Raw genomic sequence first — 3113 nt, forward strand, 5'->3', positions numbered from 1 at the left:
GAGCTATCTCCATTATTCCCTTAATTCAAGCTTATTTTGAGTCCCACAATTCAATGTAAAGCACCAAGAAGATAGTAGAGGAAGATCTTAGGGTGGTCTTACAACAAGATTCAGAGAGATTTGCAGCTGGATTCAAACTTTGAAGAAGTTCTACAAAGGTATGACTTGAAACTCATTTATTTCTACTATAACATTCTTTAGTTTCCTGCCAAAATTATGAATTAGAATTGCTTTTCGATCCTCGTCGCTTCCGCTGCGTATTGATAACGTTCCAATAATATTTTTATAATATTAATAATAACTAGCGATGCAGGGCAGAAGAGAAACGGGGCGGGGCGGGCAGATGGGGCGGGGAATGCATTTCCTGTCTCCATCTCCTTTAGCTCATGAGAAATTTTTTCTCCGCTCCGCTCCTTCCCCTATTGCCTGCCTAATCGAGGAGTCCTCGCCCTGTTCGGGGCAGGACCTCGCCAGACACGTCCCCGTGGAAAATTGGACATATCTATGTAGGAGTTAGAAGGATATAAACTAGTGATTATTGATATGGGTTGTATATATTAAGAAAGGCTGATGTGTTTTAAACTAGGAACGAAAGAATGAAAGTCTCAGAGTTTGTTTCTTTTTTTTTTTTTTTTTTTTTTATTGTAGATTGATTTATATGGTTTTTGGGTGGGTTGATTTCTAGGGGTTTCGGTTGAATAACATGTTTTACATCTAATTCAACTAGGGTTATTGATTTTTCTGTTAACTAGGGTTCATAGGTATAGATGAGTTGTTAAAAGTGTATTTGGGTTTGCAACTTTAAATTTTAGGGAAACAATTTTCAAAAACAGCGTAATTATTCTTTATTATTTTTTAATATTTAGATTTATAGGGGAAAGATGTTTTTTTAGAATTAGGGAATTTCTGTTTTTCATAATTACTAATTAATAATTAAAAAATGATTTTTTTTTCATTTCTCTGATTTATTTATTATTATTATTTTGCTATTTTTACCAATGAAACATTAAATTTTGTTGTTTCTCAAGTCGCCCCAAAGTTTTATTTTCCTTATAATCCAATGACATTAGGCCCACCAATAATAGCCCAACAAAAACAACTATTAGAAAATGGTTCTTCCTCCATGTTTCCTACTACATTATGCCTTGGCCATATGAGCACTCTGGTTGTTGGGGGAGGTCATATGCTGAAAATATCTTTCTTGAATGGGGAAAGGAGTACCTTAGAAGTAGAAAGGTTTAAACTCACTTTCAAAGCACTTTAACCATATTTGAGAATATTAATAGTTTAAATCATTTTTATCATCTTCAAAATTATTTGTAAAATGTTTCTAATCATTCAAAAAAATCACTTTTAATAGTATGGAAAATACATTTAAAAGTGTAAAATTAAACATTGATTTTGAATTATTAAAGATGTGTTTTTAAAGTAATTTAAACATTAAAAAAAAAAAGTAATTTTAACCATTTTAAAATCACTCTGAAAACATGTAATTCTTACTTGCAAAACTAAAATCTCATTTATTGAACCAATTGCCTCCTAGAATTATTGAGACTTGGGTGTAAATGCAAGAAAATCATTGTTACACTTTATCCCTAAATGCTTACAACAAAATGAAAAAGTGAAAGCAAGCTGAGAAATCAAAGATTTGAAGAGATTATTTTATTAGCCGATTAAAATCTAAATATTTAAAAAAAAAAAAAAAAAAAAAAACAGAAAAAGAAAAAAAAAAAGGTGTTTTTAAAAATAAGATTGATAATACAATATATAAAATTATAGGAACTTCTTGAAAGCATCAGGTGGGCGTGCCGGAGTGGTTATCGGGCATGACTAGAAATCATGTGGGCTCTGCCCGCGCAGGTTCGAATCCTGCCGCTCACGTTGTTGTTGTTTTTTTTAATTGTTTTTCATTTTATTTTTATTTTAAAAAAACTAGTTTTATTTTATTTTATTTAGGTTTTTAGTACAATAACTTATGGAGGATGAAACCTTCAACCTTGAGAGAGGAAGTTAAAAAATACTTAAAAAAGGTTGTTTACTCGCTTCTAATTTAGGATTTTTTTTTGTTAATTTATAGAATTAATGTGTTAAATTAAGTAAATTGAAGGAACTAAGTTTCAAGAACGAGTTACGGAGAATTTGGGCGTAAAACATAGTAAGAAAACCCTCAAGGATGAAAGATAGAGTTATGCAAAAATGAGAAAAAAAAAGAGGCTAAAAATCTAAAAGGGAGCGCCACACGATTACAAGGCAATGCAAATGTGAGAGGTCATAACAAAGTAGTGTTGCTTTATAACACTATGGTGCTACGATTTTTTGACCCACAGCGCTGCAAGGCATTAGTGGTTTTTTGTGCTCACGACGTTGTTATTCTTTTTTGTAATTGATTTTCATTTTATTTTTATTTGAAAAGAACTAGTTTTATTTTAATTTTATTTAGTTTTTTAATTTTTTTAGTACAATAACTTAAAGACGAAGGATTGAACCTTCAACTTTAAGAGAGAGGAAGGTAAAAAATACTTAAAAAGTTCTTTATTTGCTTCTAATTTAGGACTTTTTTTTGGTTAATTTATAGAATTAATGTGTTAAATTAAGTAAATTTAAGGAACTAAGTTTCAAGGAGTTATGGAAAATTTGGGCATAAAATGTAGTAAGAAAACCCTCAAGGATGAAAGATAGAATTATGCAAACATGAGAAAAAAAGAGGCTAGAAATCCAAAAAGGAACGCCACAACACTACAAGGTAGGATTCGAACCTGCCGCATGCCCGATCTAACCCCTTTATCATACTTTCATATCATGTATTGTATTAGTTTAGTTAGCTTGCTTTCCTTGTATTTTTGTTGTAAGTGATCGCTCGCCCTTTTGCATATACAAAGGTGTCAGTTGGCTTTTTATTCAAAATGCACTATATGGGGATAAGACTAATTATCACTTCCCCATACCCAGAGTAGTACTCTATAAAGCCGTTGTAGTTGTTGTTGCTCATTGCTTTCTAGTCTATTACAATCTTTCTTTCTTTACTCACATTCTCAAAAATACTTACGAAAACCTTTTTCTCCAAACCTGTTTTCTAAAACCGTTTTTCCTAAAACGGGGTAGAGGTTGCGAGA

At 31.4% G+C, this 3113-nt stretch overlaps 1 non-coding gene across 1 annotated transcript; it reads left to right on the forward strand.

The window, feature by feature from the left end:
- Positions 1-1799: 1799 nt before the first annotated feature.
- On the forward strand, positions 1800-1881 carry TRNAS-AGA. The gene has a single exon. It is a non-coding gene; the product is annotated as a tRNA-Ser (tRNA).
- Positions 1882-3113: the final 1232 nt, after the last annotated feature.

The sequence above is a fragment of the Benincasa hispida genome, unplaced genomic scaffold (genome assembly GCF_009727055.1).
Source record: "Benincasa hispida cultivar B227 unplaced genomic scaffold, ASM972705v1 Contig618, whole genome shotgun sequence".
Lineage (NCBI taxonomy): Eukaryota > Viridiplantae > Streptophyta > Magnoliopsida > Cucurbitales > Cucurbitaceae > Benincasa > Benincasa hispida.